Genomic DNA, 25,243 nt, shown 5'->3' with positions numbered 1-25,243 from the left:
GCTCTGCATCCCTTGGGGGACCCAGGAAGCATGGGAAATCGTGTGGGAGGGTTGGGCAGAGGGCAAGCAGCAGCCTGCCAGAGGCTGCTGCAGAAACTACGCACTGGAGCAAACCCACATTGAGCACCTTCTGTGTACAAGGCCCTGTGCCTGGCCTCAGAAGACTCGAGAAGATATCCAGGTACTATCCCACAGGAGCTCACGTGTATGGAAAGACATGTCCATGACTTAACAAACATTTGAGGCATATCATACACTCAAAGCAGGGATCAATCACTGTAGTAGAGGAGGTGGCTAGAACAGATGGAGAAATTAACTGAAACTTGGATGTGTATCATTAGCCAGGTGCAGAAAGGACAAAGCACTGCATGGACAAAGGCTGTCAATGTCAGTCTAAGGAGCTGCAGCTTTGTCCCGCAGAAGAAGGTGTCGCGGAGGCAGAAGGGGACTGTAGGGAAGGAGGGAAAGGCAGGGAGGTGCAGAACAGTTCAGGAGGTTGAGAGACCCAAGCTTGGGGGCGGGCAGAGAAGACAACACAATGTTCACAGGAGGCCAGGGGGTGCCAGAGGGCACTGAGGAGGACCCCAGTATCCTAGCCTGAGCCACTGGCCTCAGGGGACACCTAAGCCTGATGAAGAGCCTGTTAGGGGAGGGGAAATGGTGAGTCTGGCTTCGGGCACCCCACAGACAGCTGAAAACGACCAGCCAGAAATACACAATGAAGGGCTGAAATTCATGAGACATCGGCCTAAGGATGCGTATGTGGGTGTCATCCACCGACAAGGGGAAACTGAAACCACAAAAAGGAAGACAGCCCAGAGCTCTCATGGAAAAGAGGGCTGTGGAGGAGTAGCTACCTCAACAGGTGGTCAGAAAAGGGGCAGGGACTGGGGAGCAGAGGAGGAGGATGGCACCCCAGAGGGAGGGAGAAAAACACTTTCTCTCAAGAAAAGGAGGGCTAACATCAACAAACGCTACAGAGAAGCCAGGAACAGATGAGGGCTGAAAACAGGTCACAGATTTAGTAATTAAATCAAGAGCTCCCAGGGCTAAGGATTTAGCTCAGTGGTTTCACCGCCTGCTGCACAAACGCAAGGACCCGAGTTCGATCCCTGGTACCAAAAAAAGAGTTCCCAATGAATCCTAAAATGAGAAGTTTCTACTTAACAGGGTGAGGAGACAGATCCCTTACTTCTGTGACAAGGGAAAAATGTGAAGGGAAAGGGAAAAAAACAGTAGCAGGCAAGGTTTGAGAAAGATACCACATGAAAACAGCACGTTCATGACAGCGGTAGAGAGCAGTGTAGGGTGGAGATCTGGATACAGACTTTGAACTCAGGAGAGAGGGATGAACTGCAGATGATTCTGGATTGCCTACAGACAGACGAGGGATGGCACCATCCCGCAGGAGTATGGAGTGTGAAGGGAGACCAAAGCAAGAGGCATGAGGTTTAAAAGAACGGGAAGGGACTTCCTTTCCAATCCCTTCACTGTACCAGTGCTCCTTTCTCGCCCATTCACCTTGATCCACTTTTGAATTCCAGTCACACGAGCTTCCAGAAGGGGTTGCTTCTCTGACAGGGCATAGAACAAGTCTTCACGTTCTTCGCAACACTCAGGTTCTGCAAATGGTGGCGTGGTATACAAGGTCAGGTCCTCAAGAAACCAGGGTCAGAAACATGGGTGACTCACCTGCTCCTCTGACATGGGAAGCTTTGAGCCTCATCAATTAGCTCAACCAGAAGCTGGGCTTTTCCTTGTGCTCAGCAAAAGACAAGGCAATGCCAACAAGCTGGACCCTGTGGAAACGTGGGTGTTGCAAAATGCATGTAGTTTCCAAACAAAATACATGGCTAAAGGGATTTGGGATTCAGTAAAATGTCTATAAAAATGGGCTTCTATGGCATTTTTATTAATGTATAAACAACACAGAATAAAACATGCAGATCTTAGTCTGGTCAATGAGCTTTAATTGTACACATCATGTAACCACCACCCAAAGTGGGATGTAGTAAATTTCCATCAGCACAAAATGTCCCTTGCCTTTCTACTCTTAATTCCCTCCCTGTGATACTCAGGAAACCACCATCCATCGTCAAACATGTTTTATCTGTTCTTGGATTCTATCTAAATGTACTCATGTACCATGTACTTTTTGGTTTTGAGTTACATTCATATGGTCACATCACTAGTTTGTTCTTTTTTATCACTCAGTAGTAGTCCACCGTGATAGTTTACTTGTTGTTATGGTTTGGATCGAGATGTTTCCCTACAGCCTCATGAGATCACAGGTGGCACCTTTGGAAGGGGACTGGATTGCAGGGGCATTACAGGTGGGCCATGGTCAGAAGAGGAGGGTCACTGTGGGCATGACCTGAAAGGGTTTATCTGCCTCCTCATTGCTCCCTTCATTCTCTGTGCCTCCTGTCCACCATGCCAGGCCTCTCTGCCCTGCAGCCTGCCTCGGAGCCAGCAGACTATGGAACGAGACGTGAGCCAAAATCAACTTCTCCTTCTTTAAGTTGTGGGAATCGGGTATTGTGTCTCAGGAACAAAGAAAGTGACTAAGACTAATTTTTCAACTGATGGATATATGAGCTGTTCCCAATTTTTGGCTTTATTTACACCTTCTTGTACATAAATCTTTTTGTGACCATGTATTTTCAGTCCTCTAAGGTAAATACTTAACAGCAGAAATTCTGAATCACAGTGCAACTGTATATTTAATTTCAGAGAGAGGGAGAGAGAGAAAAAACCCTGCCAAACAGTTCTCCAAAGAACTGTGCCGTAACACATCCTCCAGCAGTGTGTGAGTTGCGGTTGTTCCAGTCACACCACCATTTCATGCTGGAAGTCATCTGCACGTCAGACACCCTAACAGAGCACATCACTGTGGTTTTCGTCTGTACTTTCACGATGGAGGAGGACGTTGAGCACTTTCACACCTTTCCACATGCCTTCTGACCATCCGTGAAGCACCTGTTGAAACTGTTCAGGTCCACGCACTCCACATATACTTGTGTACCCACTACCACAATCAAGATGCAGAAAATTTCCATCACCCCAGGAAGCTGCTTGTACTCTTGGGCAGTTAAATCACCTCACCCCACCCTACCCCCTAGTAACCACTGACCTGTTTCCTTTCTACACAGTTTTGCTTTTTCAAAATGCCATATAAATGGAATCAGACAGTATGTAGCCTTTTATGTATGGTTTCTTCTCTGTTGTATCAGTTTGTTCCTTTTTACTGTGGAGTTGTCTTCTACTGTAGGCTGTTCATTCACCAGTTGAGTGACATCTGTTGTTTTTTCAGTGTTTGGGGGTCCTGACTAAAGCCACCAAAAACATGCACATATAAATTTTATATAAATATAACTTGTAAATATCTCTGGTAAATATCTAGAAGTAGGGATGCTGTGTCATTATTATAAACATAGATTTATTTATAGATTTATAAGAAACTGTCAGACTTGACTTCAAACCAGGGTACCATTAGGCATCCCTACAAGCAAAGTTTGAGTTTCAGGTGCACCCCAGGCCTTCAGCACTTGGTATTAGCAGGATTTTTTAATTGGCTTGAAGTCCTCCTAAGTATACACTAACAACTCCTCATTGTGGTTTTAGTTCATTTCTCTGACGCCTAATGATGTTGGAACATCTTTCATGTGCTTAGTTTCCATCTGCCTATCTTAATATGTCCAATCAAATCTCTTGCCCAATTTTAAATTGAGTTGTTTTCATACTATTGAGTTTTAAGTGTTTGCCTTACATTTTGGATACAAGTCCTTTATTAGATCTATGCTTTGCAAAGGTTCCCCCCAGTCTGCAGCTTGTCTTCAATGTCTGGGCAGTATTAATTTTTTATAAAGTCTAACATCTATTTTTCCTCAAGGATTGTGCTCCCGGTGCCATAGCTAAGAAATCATTGCCTACCCCCCAAGGTCACAAAAACTTTCTCCTGTTTTTTTATGGAAATCTTACAGTTTCAGAATTTAAACTTAGTTCTATGATCCATTTTGAGTTAATTTTTATATAGAGTATGGGATATAAATCGTTTCTTTCTTTTCTCATATGGATGTTGTTGCTCCATTACAACTTGTTGAAAAGACTTTCCTTCTCCAATGAACTGCCCTTGCACCTTTGTCAAAAATCAATTGGCTATGTGTGGGTCTATTTCTGGACTCTATTTTGACCCACTGATCTATATATGTCTGCCTTTTGGCAATACCAATTACCACAGCTTTATAGGAAGTCCTGAAATCAGGCAGCACAATCTTCTACCTTTGTTATCTTTCAAAACTGATTTTGTTTTTTGAGGTCCTTTCCATTTCCATATAAATTTTGCAATCAGCTTGTCTAAATTTTGACTAGATGGCACTGAATCCATAAACCAATGTAGGGGGAAAAAAGTCATCTTAACAATGTTATCTTTTAACATATAATACAGCCCTCCATTTATATAGATCTTTAACTTTTCTTAGCAATGTTTTAATAGTTTTCAGTGTATGGATCTTAAAGATGTTCTTAGTTTTAAAATTTTGGAAGCTACTGTACATTAAATGGTACTAATTTTTAAATTTCATCTTCTAATGGAAGAATACAATTGATCCTCTCTCTTGTAGCCTGTTGAATTCATTTATTCCTATAGGTCAACGGTGGTGAACCTGTGGCATGCATGCCATATTAAGCTGTCTGTATCACTGAAAGCTCTAAAAGGTTCGTCACCACTGCCATAGGAGGGGTTTTTTTGTTTGGATAGATTCCACTGGGTTTTTCATAATCCTAATTTTTGCAAATAAAAGTTACATCTAAGAATTCAATCAACTTGAGTAACTCCAAAAGATAGGTGTTTTTCAATGATTAGAAACTGTCCAAAACCCTAGAGGGGAAAAAAACCTTGGAAAAAATTCATTCTGATTGTGTAAGTTGAAATGGCAAAAATTTTGACCTCAGCGTTTTATCCCTTCTTGTTAGATTAGCACTCACAAAGGGCAACAGGAGGCTGTTTCATTGCAAGGAAATAGGCAAGGAACCCTGGTAGCCAGAGTAACATGGACATAGCTTCAAAGCACTCCCCTCCACACCCACTTCTTTCTCCTGCGCAGCCTGCACCAGCAGCAGCAAGCCTGGTAACCCAGCAGTGCGCCAGGCAGCAAAAAGGCAGATGTTCTAGCTACCTCTGCCCTCCCTCTCATGTCCAGAGTAATCTCTACCTTATAGTAACATGATCTCTCTCAGCCTGGTAAACAAACTTTGGGTTTCACATGTGACTTTTCAAAGAGCTCTCCGCTTCATCTTTAAAGCACTCCAGGGAGTGGGGCTGTTAACAGTGCTCTCCCACCATCACAGAGGCACGGGAAAGGTCTCGATCACAGGTGGCCGACTACCCAACAGTAACAAACACACACCAGTGTTTGAAATGCAAAAACCCAACACCCTTGTTTAATAGGAAGGCAACACAAGTTCACCAAGTTTCTGGCTCAATTACCCAAGTACACAGAAACAAGGAGACAGAGCATCAGATGAAAGGCTGGAGTTTCAAATGTGTTTCTGCCACCATCTGATTTTTTTCCATCCTGCAATCTTCTATAATTTGACTAAGGTCCTCAGTCACATCTGTGGTATCAACTGCTAGGACTTGTTTGAAGTTAATTACTACCTCTATCACAAAAGCCAAGTAATTATTTATCACGCTAGTGCTTTTGCCCAGTGGCTTCAGGCACAACTTCTCTATTACGAGGCAGTGAGACTATATCTGCATATGTGTCTTATATATATAATTTTTAAACAGAGAAATAACTCTCAAGTACTCCACTACCATTCTATCAAATGTGAGGCAAGTGATTGCTGAGTTCCCAATTATGTTCAACCTTAAATCACACTGTTGGGTTTGATTGTATATCCAGCCCCACAGGGAGCTGTGCAAAGGCATATATCTGGCAAGCTTTCAAACCACAGCAACAAAACATGTGCTAAAGAAAATGATTCAAAATATTAAGAAAGCAGTCATTTGTTTTAGAAAGCCTGTTCACGTGAGACAATAAGCTGCTTCCCAGAATAGGCGCCATCCATCAGGAAAACACTATACCCCAGCACACACTGGTTGGAGTCTGCCTCTCAGCCATCAGGGGGCTGTGATGATTATTTATCTCCAGAGTGCATCAAAGATGGCTAAGCAGGCTGGGCACATGCCCATGACGGCACAGCGCTGTCAGGGGCAGCAAGCCCTTCCTAGCCTGGAGAAGTGCCCGAGGTGACCTGCCTGATTCTCCCTACAGATCCACAAGAGAGCAAGCTGGGGCACATGGGCACATGAAGGTGAAAAGAGGTGGGGGCACCCTGGCGCTGGGTCTAGAGCATCTGCTTCTGTGTTAAAACAGAAACAACTACTACTTCTAACAAAACCAAAGAAACCAGGGCTCCATGTCAAACAGCGACCTGCTGGGATCTGCTATGTGATGAGAGGCAGGGGTCCTTCTAGGGCTCAGATGAGCTGGGTCAGCCAAGCTCAGTCTGTGGATCCAAAAGAGGCTCCCTCGGGATGAGGCTCAGAAAAGTCCCTCTCCAGCCTCTCTCCTGAGTATCCCCTTGAAAGCCATCCGTATCATCCTAAGGCACCATCCCTCCTCCTCCTCCTCCTCCTCCTCGAGGGCTGGGGCCAGAACTCAGTGGCAGGTCACATGCCTGGTGTCTGCATGGCCCTGGGTTCCATCCCCAGCCCTCTCTGTGATCTTAAACCTATCTGGACTGGAAGACAGAATTTATTACCTTCTCCTTCTATCACTAAACTTGACGAGTGGGCATTAGATGGATCTTGTTAAGTATACATATTAATTTTCTCTAAATCAGAACACACTAAAATTTTTAACAAATGTTTAAGCTCTTCAATCAACTCTAGGAAACATTCACTCAGCCAACCACAGTTCCCAAAACAAGGACTACAAAACTGCTGTTCGGCAAGTTATCTCAACTTTCCTAAGGTAACAACTTCAGGTTCGTGGGGTTTTCCAGGTAGCACCAAACACAGCACCTGCAAAGATGAGGGAAACTGTGGAGCCAGGCATCACTATAAATACCTGAGTCACGAAGAGTAAGAATAAAATCAAGCTTCCTATGGGCAGGAAATTACTCTGGCTCTAGGAAGGCTGGGAAAAGAGCAATAAACAATAGTGAGTGAGTACTTTTCCCCTGCTAACAGCCCAGGCCAGATAAATGCAACCAGCATCTACATGTACCAACCTCACTTCTTCAGCAGATTTGATCAGAGAGCCCAATGAGTCTGATGACTTTCAAACATCTAAATTATAACTACTATGTAAAGAATGTGTCAAAAACAGTGTCAAAGGTACTATACATGCTTATTTCTAATAATCTACTTGGGAAAGTCACTGCCCTTCAAATATTTTCCAGGTACATAGAGAAATGTCTAGAACATTCACTTGACTAAATTACCATGTTAACTTCAAAAGCGGCCAACCGAAGGTTGAATCAGAAAAGCAGTAACATCTGGTGATACTGGTAGTTGGTTTCTCAGTGTCAGCTGTAAGGGAGAAATGGCTTCCGGTCAAAGTGGGGTCAGTGAGTTCACACTAACTAGGCCACGGGTGACCAACCCATACTCCCGAGCCTTCTCCCCACCCCCTGGATGCCCATAAACACACACTGCTCACACAGTAGGAGTGGCACCTGCTGTGGCTAACCCCGTCTTGTACCTGCCTCTCCCACTGTTGGTCAGAACCATTTTTCCAGGCCCAACTGCCCACCTCCACTTCACACACTGCTCCCGAACAGATGCTCTGTGAACAGGTGCTCTGTGAACCTGCCTGTGCTTATCCTGCCCCACCTGGTCTCCAAGTGCAGGATCAGGGTGAGTCAAGGCACCTGCACTTGAATGGCCACAGATTCCAGTCAAAATGTGAAAGGAGCGACTCTCTCAAACCTAGCTTAATGACCTCATTCTTGATCAAAAGCAACGCAAGCCAGGCACAATGGCAAACATCTGTAATCCCAGCTACCAAGAAGGCTGAGGCAGAAGGATCCAAGTCAGGGCTAGCCTGGGCAAGTTAATGAGATCCTGTTTCAAATTTAAAAATTTTAAAGGGCTGGTGCTATAACTCAGTGACAGAGCACTTGCCTAGCACCCATGAGCCCACAGGTTCAATCCCTAGTACTGTCAATAATAATAATAATAATAATAATAATAATAAGGCAGGGGCCAAGGATTTAGCTCAGTGTCACTGCACCTGCCTGGAAAGCGCAAGGTCCTGAGTTTGATCACTGGTATGTGGGGGAGGGGAGATAAAGCAACTCAATTCTCCAGCCCCAGGGCTTTTTCCTAGTTCTCAGTTCGAAAAAAATCCATTTTACCATAAATTAACTAAGAAGTCACTGTTTTCACTTGTACAACCCAACCATGTGACATTGTCCTGATAAGGAGACCAACGAGAATGGAAAATGCTAGGAGCTTCTGCTTGGCAGACAAGTTCCTGAGCTCTGCAACCCAGTCCCCAGCTCACATACTCAACACCAGTGCCAATGCCCCGAGAGACAGCTTGGAGCAGCACAACGGATTTGAGATTCCACGAGGGGGGAACATGAGTCCTCCCCAAGGAAGTTGGATGCAGAGGTTTGAGAACCACTTCTGAGCACCCTCACAACTTTCCCAGTATCAGTAGCCTTCCATATTTTCCTCCAAAAATTCTCCATGTTGCCAGGAAGAAAACCAGAGAAGCTAAAAGCTGCTCACTAAAGTTTACATTTCTACAAATACCTGTATCATAACAGATGCATTACCTGACCCCAGAATGACTGCTGACCCTAGAAAGGGTCCCCATTTTGCTCAGAGAAAAGACAGGGAAAAAATCACAGAAAATGCCATCTGGCTCTTAGTGTGAGTTCAACTCTGGTGCTGCCCCACTGTCCTCAGCAGGGAGCTGAACCACCTGGTGAGCTACAGACCAAGAACCTGGGAATATTAATGCTCCATCTCAGCAGGGGGAGGTGCAAGAACCACTTCCAGTGTGTCCTGGGACACAGGTGGATTCCATTTAAGCACAGCTCTGGTGTCAACCTCGGAGTATCAACCTTTAGCCCTAAAAGATGCAGGGCAGTGTTTCCCAAACAGCTCTAAACACATCGAGGGGAACACCAACCAACTAGGACTTCAGGACACCCTGCTGGACATTAACTCCTGGTCTCCTCGGCTGCTGGCAGTCTCTCAAGTCCTTCTCCCACGTCCCCTCCAGTCGCAGGCACTTGTGCATATGCAGGAGCTTGCGGCTGCCCGACACAGCTGAGCAGATAGACGAGGCCCCCGCCCGAAAAGAGCTGCTGGGGTGGGGAGGACACAGGGGCCAAAATAAGAAAGCAAGACCATCTCTGGCAGTAACAAATCTATGAAAAAGCCAGGCTGCCATACAGAGAGCTGACAGGGATTGTGTGAGACTGGGTTGTCAGGGGAGGGTCTCTCTGAGGAGATGACATTTGCAATGAGCATGGCTGGCACAAAGGAGTCAGCACACGAAGATGGGCAGGTGGAGGAGGGCAGAGGTACAGTTAATGCAAAACAGAATCGTGCTTGACAGGTTCCACGGATGGGAAGGGTCTGTGTGCCTAGAAGGAAGAGGCAAAGGGTGGGAGAATCGCTGAGGGGTTAAGCAAGCTACTGACCTAGTCTACTTCTAACAGACACCCTGGCCCCTGTGTAGGGAATCTATTGCAAGGAGAGCAAAACCAAAGGCAGGGAGGGAGTCCAAATGGGAAAATGGGGAACATGGCCACGCAGAGAAAAGATGGGCGGCTTGGAAGGGGCAGGACCTGGCGGGGGGGGGGGGGGGGGGGCGCGGCCTGGGGCTGGAGAGGCAGCTGCACTTTGGACAGAAAATGGTCTTAAGAGATGGGTTAAATGTTTAGCATGGAGAAAAAAGGCAGAATCAAGGATACTCCCAAGATTCTGGCTTGACCAGTCAGTTTGTATAAGTCATCCCTAGTACTTATCTTCACAAATTATCTTTCAAGGCTCTTTTCACCAACACTGACCTTCAACCCTCGCCTGCCACCTTTTAACAGTGGATAGAAAACACTCCACCCTGTCCAAAACAGCAAGGCAGACTTAAGCGTCAAGACTTACAACCATGGGTCCTGCTGCGTTCTAGCTTAAGTGCCGGCACGGAGCTCGTCAGAAGCCTGGCTGAGCTTCTTGTCTCTGCTCCCTGACACGGCGGCCCTCCTGAATCAAAGCTTCAGTTTCCTGGCATTTTGCAAAGACCCTCACCTGAAGCGGCTGCTCCCAGCCTCAGCTTCCTTTTATCAAGCTTTTAAAAACAGACACTTTTTCTACCCTGAGTTTGTCACAGTTTAAAATGTTGTGCTAGTTAGCAGTAATTATGTAAATGTAAGCAGCCACTTCTATTTTTAAAAGGGAACCCCATTTAGCATTCTTACATCCTGAAATGTTTAAAATAGCTAGTCCAGTGATGTTTTCACTTTATTCAGACTGTTTGTGTGGATTTAAATACAGGTTCAACAGAAACCAAAGCAAGTCAGACATTTACTTTCTATTAAACATCGACATCAAATGATTTTTAAAGTATTTATTAATTATATTGGTACATTTAAGGTATACAATATAATGACATTCATCATTGGAAATTTGCACCTTTACATAATCCATCTGGGTTCTTATGAAAAAAGTATTTTATATTTAACAGAAAGAAGGCGTCAAATCAGCACACAGGCAGCTTCGCCGTATTTACTGCCAAGCAGGGCTGATGTTTGAGAGGTGATCAATTTGGGAAAGGAAGGCTGTATTTCTTTAAACTCTTCAAAAAAGGAAAAATGCATTTGAGCAAATCTTTTAATTATAGTATCTTCCAAAGAACCTACAAAGCCTTTATTCTTTCCAAACTTAATGCTTTTTAAAGGCAGCTTTTGCCCCTTAATTCCACATGAAATATTCAGCACAGCATAATTAAATTTTATTCCATGCTATTTTTACTGGGTTCACAGAAACAGAGGGTGGCAGCATCTTTAAAACAAACTTCCCAGAGCTTTGCTTGCACACTGAATAGTCCCTTCTCAAAAGTGAACTTAAAATACAAGACCTATTCCCAAGACCTAGTTCAGTCTAGGAGAGTTAGGTGGTCTTAAAACTCAGGTATATTCATCTGTCACACCCAACCTTCAATAAACAACTTCCCCAGTTCGCTAGACACTTAACTTGTTCCAAGACACCCCGAAGCTTGGATCTTCATTTTCAACATTTAAGTATTGGATACTATTCTTTTTCATTGTAAATCTATTTGGTATGTAAAGATGCTACACTTGGTCTTAGCCACAATGCCACAAAGCAATATTGAGAGGTTAAAGAAAAGGAGAAAAATATGAAAAGTGTCTACTCATGATCGAAAATAGGGCCGAGGATGTAGCTCAGTGGCGCTGTGCCTGCCTGGCAAGCACAAGGTCCTGAGTTCAATACTGGGTACTGGGTGGGGGGGAGACTAAAAATAACTGTAGTTTAAATAAATACTTGGATAACTGGGTCCTTTGTGTACAGAGGAAGAGGACTTTATGTTTTTGGTCATTTACATAAATTATACAACCAAAACCTTAATCTTGTTTCCAATTAGGGTCTGTAAACTACAAAGGCTTGTACCACAGATAACTGAACCTAATGACAAAAGAAAGGGAAGTACTAAGTCTCCCAAGTGACCTACAGCAAAGCTCAGCTCTAAAGAAGCCAAGAGCTACATGCCTATCACCCTGGTGGACAGCAGCCTCCTTCATGTCCACCTCCCACACAGTGTGTGTGAGGCCGAACTCTTCACTCTGGGTCCTGCAAACCCATCATCAGGGACGAGCTCGGGTCGATGGCTGTCCTCCCTCTCTTCCAGTCAGACCATCCCATGTGCCGTTTAGCGTCCTAAAAGCATCACATGTGAAAAGGCACCAAACCAACAGCCACCCAGATTTCTATCACAGGACACCAAAACTGCTAGGGGTTTTACTCTAGATGCCACTCCAGAGCTCATAGGCGCCACATTTAAAAGGCAAAGGCATGGATGCTTGTTCAGCTCTGAAAAGAAGAAAAGGAAGGTTCTTTAATGAGGCGCTAGGGTTTCAATGAGACCCAATGCCACCAGCACACAGGCTCCTCTCAGCTGTTGGAAATGGACACCTAACCAAAACCAAGACAGACAGGCCAGGCGCCTAACAACGAAACTCAATTTTTCTACTATAGAAACAGGTATTTGAATTTTTATAAAAGCATCAACATCTCCATTGTGCTTGCAAAAAAGAATTTCTTGGAAGACTCACTCCTGTGTCCTGACTGGATCTCAATGTTGCACTGAGACGTTCTGGTAACTTCTCAAGAACCTGGTCCATTTATCAATTTTTCAAGACATCATCATTCCATTCAAATATCTCAGTGGCTCTTGTAAAATATGTCCCACACATCTCTATTGCCAAGGCTTATCTCCGGCACAGTATGCAACCCAAAGATCACAGACAAGACACAGTCTCACAGGAGAGGCCGCAGTTATCCTAGAGCTGACTGCCACACAGTGGGGAGCAAGAGAGGAACCAGGGTTTCCAGGGAAGGCACCAGAGGCTGGGATTGTGTCAAGTCAGGCCTAACCATGCTGATTTAGTAATACGTAGCGGAGACTGAGCTGAGGCTGAATATGCAAACTGCCTGCTAGATATTAAAGAATCACTATGCATGTTAAATAGCATAGGTAAGATCACTAAGGTAGACTTTAGCCAACTTAAAAAGAGAACCTCAGCAAAAAGCCTCACAGTCCCAGGCGTTCTGCTGGAAGCACGGGCTGGGTGTGCTCAGGCCACACGTGTGGGACAGGTCTCAAGGGCCTGGGGTCTTGTGTGTCCCCAACCAAGTCACTCCTTGGCCTCCCTTACTCATCTGAGTTCATGAAGAGAGGGACGAGGCTCTCCCTGCCTGTCCCCAGTGCTTGTTAAGCCAAATGAGAAGTTGTCTGACATCATTTCCTTAAACATAAAATGAGTCACAACTATCTTTGTCATATGGTAATGTTAATTACAGATTATGTATTTAACCTAGCTTTTAATTGGGAAGCCACTACATATCTTATTTCTAAGATTTTCAGGGTTATTTATTCATTTTTGAAGATGCTTGTGCTTCTATCTTCTCCTAAATTGTAACTGCATGACAAGTACCTATGAGACTGCAGAAATATCAGGCTGAAATACTGATGTAAACGCACTACCCCATCTTTCCTAACGTTGCACATCTCATTAGTTGCATAAACAGGAAAATATTTAGGTGTTAAGCTCCTGGAAAAGCACAGGAGGCTGTTCTAATGTCAAATGGTCACAGACAAGGAACAAGGTAAAAACAGAAGGACGGTCTATAAGCAAATGCCCTATCTCTGATGGAATTCAGGGATTCAGGCAAATGTTTTGGTGCTAGCCAAGTGCTAAACAGGCACGTCAACCAAATCTGACTATGTTCACTGGGACTGTATAGGGAAAGCCATCAGGAAAACTCAATTATACACCAGTGGGGATCACAGGAGTAACCAGGTGGGAGCATGAAAACACCACACTATCTTTGCTGTACATCTATGAAAGTTATTCCAAAATAGTTACTTTTAATGACTTTTTAAATTAAAATGGGGTGGGGAGCTTGCCTTTAAGGAAGAGAAGGAGACATATCTTTAGTAGCAACATTCAGGGCTCTCACACAGCATCTCATTTCATTCTATCATCTTTTCACAAAGGTTTAAACCATAGGTTAGAAATCACCCCTATTTCACAGCTAAAGAAACACATAAAAAAAACCTCCCCAGGGTCCTACCTTTTCAGAAGTGGAGGTAGGATTCACTTTCTGATCCGCCTCATTCCAAAGCTAACACTCTGGCCATGGGACCTCAGTGGGAAAGGTAGGGTCCGGGGAAGGTCAAAATGGGAAACAAGGGCCCAACAAAGACAAATCCACCAAAAGGCTCATCCCAAACTGTGCCTGTGTTACCTAAAGGCTATCAGGAGGTTCTTTCCCTAATCCAGGAAGTGGTGCGGTCTCCCCTTGAAAAGGTGAGTTAAGAGACAAACCTGAAACTGGATGCCCTAGTTCACATGGGACAATCTGGAATGTACCTTCTTCTTACACCAAGTCGACCTCAAAATTCCCTCACCCTGAGGTCCAACACTCAGGACCCTCAGCTGCTAAAGTCACTGCACGGTGAGACTGGCTGAGTTAACCCAGGGCCAAGACTTAATGGAGAAAATGGGGGACAAGCAGCAAACACAGAAAAAGATATAGTTACAGAGGAGCACAAACCAAAAATCACAGGCCTTTCCAAACTCCCCAAAAAGAAACACTATCGCAAACAGGCCAGTAAGAAGCGGCTGAAGCTCTTGGGTCACAGTCCTTCTCTGCCTGATGTGCTGTGTGCCACCAGAGGGCACTAACTCATAGAATCATTTTTTTAAAGCTCCTATCATATACTTTAAGCTGCAGGAATGCTGAATGAAAATTAGATTTTAAATCGCTGAAGTGTTCAGTACGCAGTCTTGACAGTGCCTTTAAACATTCATCGGTCTTACATTTCTATTTAATTCCACAAAACTTACGAGTACACTCGTGCAGCAGCTAAAAACAGTAAGTTAAAAGTAAGATTCCAAAATCAAACTAGGAGCAATGCACTGCTCCTCCAATCTTGGATCACATCTTTCACATGCTCGCAACAAAAGCAACAAGAAAGATAAAACATTTTGGTTTCTTCTTTGCTTTGAGAAGCCATTCTTCAATGAATAAGAAGTGGACATTCACCATAATAAAATTACAGTATATTAAGCATGATTAAAACATGATTTAATCTTTCACACTTGAATCCTTCTACTAAACAAATTTTCAAGGGGTTCACTACATCCTAGGATGCTGTTCTAAGCACATTACTTACATAATACAACATCCTTCTGAGGCTTGAAAATGCTACTTTAGAACAAAGTTCAATCTTCCATTTCTTGAATGCAATCAAGAATTTTTCTTTACATTTGTGTCCTCCATTGGTGATGCATTTGTTCACAAAACTTACAAATATGCATCTGTAAGTTCTGCCTCATTGACCATCTTTTGCAGTTTTATACTTACCTCCCATCTCAGGCTAAGATTACATAATCCTAGTATTTCAGGAATAAATGAAAATGCATCATGTCCCAAAAGGTTTTTGTCTTGTGATACATAACATCTGCCCTTCTGTTTTCACACTGTATTTAAAAAGAGCTAAATCATATTTACTGATTTGAGCAGAAATAATGTTCACTATCAGTGTGAAATAAAATTCAAGTTTAACTGGTCCTTTGTCCTGGCTTTAGCTGATTCCCTCTGTGTGTAATGACCAAAGGTTATACTGAAATGAACAAAATCTGACCAATAAAATATGCTATACCTGAAAAGAAGTTTCAGTTCTTTAAACAATTCATCGCAAGTCAGTGCTACAAATAAACTCACCTTGAGATAACAGCCTACATCACAGGATACTGTCTCCTTGGGGTTTTTGTTCTTTATTTAAAATTAAAAAAAAAAAAAGACCTCCTCAAAGGTTTTCAAGAACAACAATGATATTCCGACCTATGCCAACACAAAGAAGTGAGCAACTATGGCACCCGTAAGGGTGATCTGGATCAAAAGCACTTTTGTTAGTGTCATCTAAACACAGTTATGCATTGCTTAATGTGTCAACGGTGAAATGGTCACAGTATACTGATACAAACTAAGACATATGCCATCACTAGGCCACATAATCTGATGCTACCACCATCACATACAATATGTGGTCCACTGAAGGCCCAAAAGTCATTCTGTGGCACATGACTGCCATCACCTCCAAGTTCCCTGTATATTTTTGTCACTACCTGCACGATCTAGAAAATATTTCTCTTGCTTACTTAATGCCAAAACTAAATTATTAAATAATAAGGAAACTGTTCAGTACTTGCCAATTTTCTACCTTCCTGTTCTCATTTCTTGATGGTTCTTCCCAGACTCTCCCTAGGTGTCTTGCTGTTACAATATTCCAGAGACATGACTCATGCCTTTCCCACATCTATGTCTTCTACTATGCAGAAGGCACGGATACTAAGTTTGTAACTCATAACTCCAAAGTCCTCATATACTCTGGTTTCTTGCACCACCCTGAACCAAGCTGCTAGTTACTTTCACAGGAATTAAATTTTTACACTTATTCTCAAATTTTCACTACTTGATCTGCTTAAAAGGTACACAACATTCAAGAGCAAGTTAAAGGGAAAGATAAAGACGCAACACTAGTAACCCACAAGGTTCATTCAACGGCATTTATTAAAACTCCACCATGCCAGGCACTGGTCTACGTGCTGGGGACATGGGACAAGACAGACCCTGCTCTCACGGAGCTTCCATTCTCATGGGAGCAACACAGCAACACAGAAAGGGGTTGTCACTGAGGAGTAAGTGCTAATAAGAAAAGGGAAGCTTGCTAAGGGGAAGTGGATGGTGTCAGGGATGGTCCCACAGAGGCCTCAGGGACCGGGTGGCATGGGACTGCTGTCCTTCAGAGCTAAGTGGGGTGGAGGTCACTTTAATCTATTTCATTTTTAGTAGCATTCAGTTCAAATTAACCTGGGCTTCTGAGGACAATTAATGCAGTCACAGGACTGTCTTGAAGCCAGAATGGAGCTGGCAGGATGGTAAAGCTCTCCCTATGAGCTCTGCCAGCTTCGTCCCAATGTGTCAGCCCTCATGGCTCGAGCTCTCTGGATCCCTCTTCTTGCTGTGCCCATGAACAAGTGTGTGGTGAGAGCCTTAAATAAACAGGTGTAAAATGGGTCAAGGCCGTCACTTCTATTTCTGTTTTTAACTGAAGAAAATTTGCCCCATTTCGAGAGGCAGAGAGCGAGGAGGAGAAATCTGAATCAAGGCAACCTAGAGTGGGCATTAAACACACACACACATACACCTACCCCACAGGTATCACGTACATGTACACCCACATACATCTTTTACTTTCCTCTAACTCAAGATGGGGTCTTGCACAAATGTCTTTTTGCAATTATTACAGCATAACTTATTGGGTTATAGGCTGGTTTTATTTTGTTTTTCATGGTACAGGGGAATGAACCCGGGGCCTTCACACAGAGGAGCATTCCCAGCTCTTCTGTATTTAGAGACCGGACCTCACTAAACTGCTGGGGCTGGGCTCAAACTTGTAGCCAATGTACCTCAGCTTCCCAGAGTGCTGGGACTATAGGTGTGTGCACCATGCTGAGCTGGAGGTTGTATCTTTATGAGGCCACAAAACTTTTCTAAAGGATCAAATTAAAAATTAAAGGTTCAAAGATGATCAAGGCCCAGACTCAATTAACACTAATTTTAGAAGATTTCTTTTTAGTTATTGTGCATATTCAGCAAACTAATTCAGTTGTTTTTTTCTAACATAGTGTCCCAGGGGAGTCATTCTGAACAATCAGCTCTCTAATGCAGATTAACATGTCTAAGTACATATTGATATAACAGAACACAATGCTTCAAGAGGCTCCCTGCTAGAGACTGTTCATGAAGCACAGCCTTAAGAAGCTAGTCCTCAACTCTCAAAAATGCCAACTGGAAATCCAGGGTCAGGTCCACAGGTTACCAATGTACAGTACTCCAATGGGACACTGGAGGTCACTGAGTAAAAGAACTACCATTTCCTAACTAATTTAAGATCCTAACAACCCACAGGTCACATCCACATGGCTGTGAAGGACCAACAGGCACACTGATGCAGAGGAAAGCCTCGAAACTGCTCATTCACCTCCCTGGCTCAGGGTCTCCTGCAGGTGAAGAGTCCAGTGAGTGACTTCAGGTAAACAGGGAACGCTGTGTTTATTCAGTCTTACAGGCCAAGTTACAGCACTTGGGGAAGTGAGCAGATGCAAGTACTTCCCTAATTTGGGGCTGATTCCCAACAAAACTCAAACTAGCTGGATGTAAGTATGACCGTTCAATCCCAGGGTTACAGTACAGAGCAAAGACCTGGCCCACTGAGGCTCACGTGCAGTGCTGAGACGGGTCACTTCCACAAGCTTCGAACATGGTGCGGAAAAGGCCATGTCGTGAGAGGGGCCGCGGGCCTCTCACAGGAAGTCCTCATTACACTCCTGACCCATTTCCCTACTAGTTATTCAAGTAAACAATTAGTTACTCAAGATACCAGAACAAAATTTCAAGGTGCTCAAGGGTAAATTACATTTTTTTTTTTTTTACATAAACTGTGACCATCTCTGGAATCAGCAGCTTCTGACTTGCTTTCCACTGCTCTCTGTACATTTGCTTTCTGCAACCAAAATTTTAAGACCTGTATAAACAAAAACAGTATTTATTCTTCTCTTTCTCCAAAACAGTTATTACTTTTTTGTCTTGAAGGTATGTGACCCCACTACTACATCCCCCACCCAACCACCCAGATCCATTCACTCTCAACATGTGCAGATGCTGGGCTCTGGGGAAACAAAAATGGAGGCCCAGCACCTGCACCCAAGAAGTTTAGCGGGTTAAAGACACCACTGAAGAAACCACGACCACACATCATAGAGAGGGCCCCTGCAGAGTGAACTGAAGGGCAGGCTGTGCTGGCAGAGCCCAAGAAAGGGTGCAGGCATCTGGGCAGGCTGCTAGTCCATCCAGCAGATCCAGCAGAAAGAGGAAGGGCTGGCCAGAGCAGGGAAAAGACAGTACAATGTACCTGCACCTCCGGGAAGGGGAGACGAGGGGGGCAGTGCAGCTGGCTAGAGCACAATGCAGGGCACAAGGGAGGGCTGTGGGGTTTGCTGCTTCCCTACTTTGACCTGCACCTCCACACCTGGAGGCAGGAGCTGCAGGCTAATCCGGACTCCTCCGGTGGATGCACATCCAGGCGAGCACACACACAACTGCAGGAGTGCAGAGCACCGGGCACTAGTGAACCCTGCACCCTGGACCAGACGGAACACCTTCCCTGGCTAAGGTCAGGCTGATTGTGATGGTCAAGTAAGTTTCAGCAGGCGACTTTTAAAGAAATAAATAAATCACAAATTTAAATGTCATACTTTGGATTTTTTGAGCATTCTAGTGAGCAAGATATACATTAAGAAAGAACAAATGTCAACCTTGCTAGTATCTTAGACACGACTGTCATTTCAAACAAACTAGAATTTTGTGTGCACCAATTAAGTAATTATGCTAACAATGCTTTTAAAAAGTGAATACTTTGGTTCTTTTCCACAGCGTGTTATAATTTACAAGTGGCATCATAAAATAGCTCTTCTTTTGCTGGGATATGCCCCAGTCCATTTGTCATAAAGATTTATGTGTGAAGGGGTGACTTTGTAAGCAAACCACCATTTAGTGGAGAGAAAAACCTCAAAACAAATTACAATAAAGCCATTAATGTTCTTTTAATTTCTTGCTTAATTTCCAGTTCTTGGTATTCATACATTTCCCCATCAAGTGGCAACATTTTAATTAGAATAAAGAGAGTTTAAGAAAGCTCACGTACTGAGTAAGTTTGCATTACTACTGAATGCTGTTTCCCGAGCGCTTTCATGTGAATATGACAGTGCCAAGAGGGACAACACCATGTCTACAAAGAGAAATGCAGCTCATGATCCAGCAGATTCTCACAATGCTCTTAGATTTCTGAAGCTATGGGCTAACTAACCTAGAGTCCTTGTTCCTGGGACGTCAGCTGCTACAGTGGGAACAAGAATTGCTCCCTCAACACACAAGTCATCCAAGAACACAAGTTCACAAACATATTGCCCAAAGTAGGCTCCTCTTCTTATTTCCTCTTCCTTTTGGACTAATCTTAATATTGCAAGAAATCAAAGGAAACCCAAAGTACATTTAAAAGTGAAAAAGGTATGGAATCACTTGGGGGAGGGGCATGAGAAGTAGTAACAAGTGACCTGCACAGGTATTCCTGCTTATCCTTTCAAATTATTTTACTTTTTCTGGCCTACAAGGCTACACAATAGCTTCCTGATGTCATGATCCACTTTGTGTGTGGTTCTGTTCTTTTGTTTTGCACTGCAGAGACAGAACCCAGGCCCTCACAATAGTTTTTAGGCTAGCACTTTACCACGAGGCCACACCCCCAACTCCATCGACACTTTAAGGACTCAGTGTGGCCTAAAGCCTACATATATATACATATATCGCACACTGTAAACTCTGCAAGGAAAAGTGCTGACCAGATCTGCCTGTCAAAAGGATGTGGGCAGGCAGGGTCTGCATGCCGCCTCCTGCATCATGCGGGACACAACAGCCTCAAAGCTTCTAATACTGGCCTCTGTGGGGATTCAAACATCTTGAAGATGACTGAGCTAATAAGCATTATTAACAGACTTTGAGGGATTTGAGGATGATGCCAAAATAAAGATCGGCATCTTAAGATATGTCAAAATACAGGTGAGAATCTAAAAGATTTTTTTTTTCCTGGAAAAAAGGTGGCTGAACAAGTTGCTCACGTGGGTAATATCTTCTTCATTGGTGACTCAATGAAAGGCCTTCTGGATAGAAGTAAAAGCCCAAATGGAAACTGCTAGTTTTGGGAGATCCTGTCAAAATTACAGCCTGCATTTCTAATATTTTGCTGTGACTCAGAAATCCTGCCCCAAACCCATAACTCCAGGAGGCATCACTCGGACTTACAATGAGGCCAGGGCAGCCCTCAGAGTCCACAGGGACTCTAAGCCTTGCCCGGGAGTGGCAGGTTATCCATGGCCACCCTCCTGCCTCCCAGCCCCACTCCAGGCAGAGCCCTTCACCAACCAGGCCTCTCTGCTCCTCGACTCCTCCCCTAGTAAGCTGGGTACATTACTTCCACAGCCACTCACAAAGCTCTACGCTGTCCAGCAAGGCTGCCACAAGCCTGAACTGTATCCGGGCAAGGAAGGTGCACGAAAGTGTAAAAAATACTGATTTCAACTGTACAAAATTGTAGCGTATCACAATAACTACTACACAGATTTCATGTTCACAGATTCTAGATATACTGGGCTAAATACAGTAAAATATATGACTGATATGACTGAAATTCACTGCATTTCTTCTTACTTTTAAAAGATATGGCCACTGGAACATGTGAAGTTACACATGGCTCCTCCCATGGACAGCTCTGCGCTAGACTTAGATCGGTGGTGACGAACCTATGGCATACGGGGCACGGTGGGCTGTTCCTATCACTGAAAGCGCTGAAAGGTTCACTCTAGGTGTAGCCATAATCACACCCCTCACAATGTCCATGCCTAGCACTCCTCCCCCTCACTATCCAGCTCCAACAGTCCCCGACCCCACTCCTTAAATCCACTGACACTGTGACCTCCTGCTGCCCCTCGCCTCCCTCTTGCCTGGCTCAGATTATGCGGTCCGTCATCACACCAACTCACCCACAGAGCATTCAGCTCCCTTATCCCTCCTCCCTCCAGAGAACTCACCTGACAAAATCCTAACCCTGGGTCAAATCCCACTCCTGCCCTCTCCTGGCCTGCACTTAGGCTGCAGGGAAAAGGTATCTTCCCAAACACCAGCTCCACTTCCAGTCCTCCTGTTTTATTTAACCCACCTGCCATCAGGCTTCTTCTTCTCACCATTTTACTCACACAGCTCTTACCAGAATCATGAGTAACTTCCACACTGCCAAACCACAGCGAATCTTCAGCAGGCATCTAGCTTGACCTTTGGTAGCAGCTGGCACAGCCACCAACTCTGTCCTCAGGACCCTGTCACCTGGTTTGCCTTCTCTAGTTGCTCCTCCTCACTCTTCTCTGCTTCCTTCCCCTACTGCTGGGTGCTGCTCCAGGGCTCCATATTTGGACTTCCCTGCCCTCCCTCCAGGATTTCTCTCCTACAATGTTCAGCAACATCCAGCCTAGGCCTCTCTTCAGAGTAAGATGCTCACTGCTGCCCACCCAACACCTCCACTTGGCATCTCAACACATTCCCGCTGGCTTGAACCACTGGTGGCACATCCATGACTGTCCCATCTGGCAGCTTGTACCAACCAATGGGCCTGTCACATGCCACTGGATGGGACAGGTATGCATGTGCCACCAGTGGCTCAGAGCTGCCCAGCAGTGAGACATATGAATTACGGCTCCATCATGAATGTGTTAAAGCCAAGCAGTGTGAAACACAGCTCCAGCATTCCCCTTGCCCTGCTCCCCAACACCCCACTCCCTAGGTCCACCCAAACACAAAAAGGGAATACTGCATTCTTCCAGGCAGTCTGTGCCTGACAGCAACATCCTCCCCAGCTCTCCCATGTGAACACAACCTATCTCAGCCCTTGCTCTGATACATGCCCTGCAACTGCCTTGGCCCAAGCCTCCATGGGCTCTTGCAGTGGCCCCCACCCTACTCTCCTGAGCCAGGGAGCAGCAACTTTTTCTGTAAGGACCATGTGGCCCCTGTCACAAGGCTCAACACAGCTGTGGCAGCTCAAAGGCAGCCTTCAAGGGTATTCAGGTGAACACGTGTGGCAAGGTCCCTCAGGGCATGAAGGAAGAATGTGGTTCTCTCCAGTAGATGCCGGATTTTGAATTTCATATAATCTTCACATGGCATAAAATATTGGGGCTTTTTTCAACCTTTTAAAACTGTTAGCTGCCACTGCCACACTGCGATCAGAGAAGAAAGCTGAGGGAGGGAGTGGTTCCGGTACCAGCACCAGCACCACTGCCCTGATGGATCTGAGGTGACAGCAGCATAGGATCTGCCCGAGTGGCCCAGTGTGGCAGCAGTGCTATGAGCAGGGCACTCTTACATGGGCAGCAACATCAACCTCATTTCCAAGGCAGAGATCTGCTAAGAGGGCATCCTCTACACCACCACCACCAAGAACTCCACTGTAGCCCTTGCCAGAGTTCAATGTTTTGGTACAGAAGACAAACAAATGGTCCAATACGGCCTCAAAATGAAGTCTTTGAATACATTATATTCCGTGGGAGTGACATTTACAACCTCAGTTTGTGAGCCACCGAAGTCACAACATTCTTTGCCTCAGCTCCCAGCTATTGTTCAGTCTTCACTAGGTTCATCTACTTCTTCATTCCAGTCAGCTGGTTCCTATGAACCTTGTGGCAGGGTGCTGACCTACAGCCTGTTCAGTCCAAGTTCATTAGCTGAGCAGCAGTTTGGTGCTGTTGGTATTGCTGGAACTCCCTGGCATCCTTTGGAACAGAAATGTCAGACAGCGGCACCTTATCCCAAAGAAGTGCAGCTGGTTCTGCCTTTACACAGGATACAAGATCTATAAAAACAGTTATCTCAAGGTCGCTCCAGCCCTGACACTTTAAGAAGTCCATGGAACAAACAACACAGATTGCCTCAGCTCACTTCCCTGCTCCAGCACTTGCTGGGAGGAGGAGCCCTGTATCAACCAAGCCTTTGCCATCTACCAGCCAAAAAGCAACGGAGAACCAAGAGCAAAGGCCCGCTGAAGTACACAAAGTTTCAAGGCCAGAAAATGAGCAACTCAGAAATGACAGCAAAAGACAAGTAGTTTCAGATGCTTCTTCAGCTCCAAGAAGAGGATCTGGAGGTCATCAGGATGCCCAGGGAAGATTTGGTATTCATCAAGATGGATCCAATGAAATTCGAGAAAGACTTTGACTTTCAAAGCGCAAGTGTACAATTTAACAAGGAGGAGACTGACAGAGTTTCATAACAAGCTTAAATTAAAATAAGATAAACTTGAGAAACAAGAGAAGCCTATAAATGGTGAAGGGAGACTCTGGCATTGAGACCCAAAACAGTGAAGGAAATGCTGACGAAGAGGATCCCACTTGGACCCAACTGCCTTCGTGAAAAAACGAAATCCTTCTTTGATAATATTTCTTGTGATGATAATAAAGGCCAGAGACCACCCTGGGCTGAAGCAAGACAATTAAATGCTGAAACACTTATCTCTTCTTGGCCTTTTGGCTAAGATCAAGTGTAAATGCTGAAACACTTGAAATTTCACTTCCTCCAAACCATGGCTGTAGAGGGTAGAGGCAGAGGTGGCACCTTTACTACTCCTCAGGGATTCTGTGGTAGATTCATAGGAGGCCGTGGAGGAAGGGAGTTTGCAGATTTTGAATATAAGAAAGACAACAAAGTTGTTGCTGCATGGTCTTCAAATAAGTCTCTGAAAATGGATGAATTTGTAGCTCTCTCTTCATGGTCCTGATTAACTGGTTTCAATCTTCATGAAGAATGAAGAGATGAATTTGTTGCTTATTTGTCACCAGCACTGGGTTTTATTTTTCTGCTTAATTTCAAAGATACAACACAATTACTTTGGGGGGAGAGAAAGCTCATCTTTAAAAATGATTAGACTTACAAATACTTTTTGATCAGCCAGAGTATTTTCTTATCACAAAACTGCTCGTGGCAATTCTTTCAAGCTACCTGCAGACAGGGCCAGGATCTGTGTTCTGAGCCACAGAAGGATGTGCACGTGTATGAGCGTGTGTGTGTGTCTCTCTTTTTCCTTTCTTTCTTTTTGGAAATCCTATAATATGAGGTAGTTTATTTCATCAATTAACCAGGGTGCTGGCTAGTAGAGAATTCTGTCAGTCAACTACACATACACAGTACATGCTGTTTCTTAAGCAAAGGTAACTTTTTTTATATGTAGTTGTAAAATTCCATTAGATTTCACTGCCAAAGAAACATTAAGAATTTTGGAAAGCTGTATAAAAAAGCAACTAATTTTTAAAGAATAAACATTTTTAAACCGGCACAAAAAGTCAACAGCATCCTCAGCTCGCAGGCTGCACTGACACAGGCAGCAGGCCGGATGTGGTGCAGAGGCTGCCTGGAGTGCCTGCTGTCCTCTGTGCCTACCGTGACCCTTCTATCACGTCTTAAGTGCCCACGCGGCACTCCCTCCTGCTCAGTAAAATCAAAAGGCTTCACCGTGACCTGAGGCCCCGAGACACTGCTCCCGGCCAGCTCACGATGGCTCTGTCCCACTCTTGTCTCCAGCCTCCGCCCGCTTATCTTCCTGGCTTCCCTCACCTCGGCTAAACTGGATCTACTGTGGGGCCTCTGCTTCTGCTGTCCCTTCTGCTTGGGCCACTCTCACTGCGGCCACCCACATGGCTCCCTATACCACCTCCTTCACGCCCTTTACTACAGCACTAACTTACAGAGCATGTGCACGGGCAGACACCCGGACACCGGACAGACCACCTCGCTTCTGCACTCATCGTGGTC

General features: G+C 44.7%; 1 protein-coding gene and 1 pseudogene across 15 annotated transcripts in view; one reads left to right on the top strand and one right to left on the bottom strand.

The window, feature by feature from the left end:
* Window positions 1–25,243, bottom strand: part of Camta1 (calmodulin binding transcription activator 1) — a 777,226-nt gene that overhangs the window by 670,631 nt on the left and 81,352 nt on the right. The window lies entirely within an intron of this gene.
* Window positions 22,806–24,401, top strand: LOC110345608 (protein LSM14 homolog A pseudogene; annotated as a pseudogene).

This window comes from Heterocephalus glaber, unplaced genomic scaffold, assembly GCF_053883595.1.
Source record: "Heterocephalus glaber isolate CG9 unplaced genomic scaffold, H.glaber_assembly_v1.0 deba00001447, whole genome shotgun sequence".
NCBI lineage: Eukaryota > Metazoa > Chordata > Mammalia > Rodentia > Bathyergidae > Heterocephalus > Heterocephalus glaber.
This window is presented reverse-complemented; position numbering and strand designations above follow the sequence as displayed.